The sequence below is a fragment of the Octodon degus genome, unplaced genomic scaffold (assembly GCF_000260255.1).
Source record: "Octodon degus isolate 3935 unplaced genomic scaffold, OctDeg1.0 scaffold00082, whole genome shotgun sequence".
In the NCBI taxonomy this organism is placed as follows: domain Eukaryota; kingdom Metazoa; phylum Chordata; class Mammalia; order Rodentia; family Octodontidae; genus Octodon; species Octodon degus.
Window position 1 is genome coordinate 11305585 of NW_004524658.1, and position 514 is coordinate 11306098.

The window sequence follows — 514 nt, forward strand, 5'->3', positions numbered from 1 at the left end:
TAATAAGCACTCAGACAAAGGTCTGCTCTCTAGAATATATAAAGAGCTAAAGAACATTAGGGCCCCTAAATTGAAAGACCTAATCCAGAAATGGGCATCCGAGATGAACACACACTTCTCAGAGAACAGAATTAAAGAAGCGAATAAATATATGAAAAAATGCTACACATCACCAGCCATCCGTGAAATGCAAATTAAAACAACGCTGAGATATCATCTCACCCCAGAAAGATTGGCTATCATAAAGAAATCACCCAACAACAAATGTTGGAGAGCCTGTGGGGAAAGGGGAACCCTTCTCCACTGTTGGTGGGAGTGTAGACTGGTGCAACCATTATGAAAATCAGTGTGGAGACTCCTTAGAAAACTAGGACTGGAAATTCCACTCAACCCTGCTATCCCCCTACTGGGAATTTCCCAGAGGAACTGAAAGTGTCATATCATAGTGATATATGTGGGTCTATGTTTATAGCAGCACAATTTGTAATAGCCAGAACTTGGAAACAACCAAAAT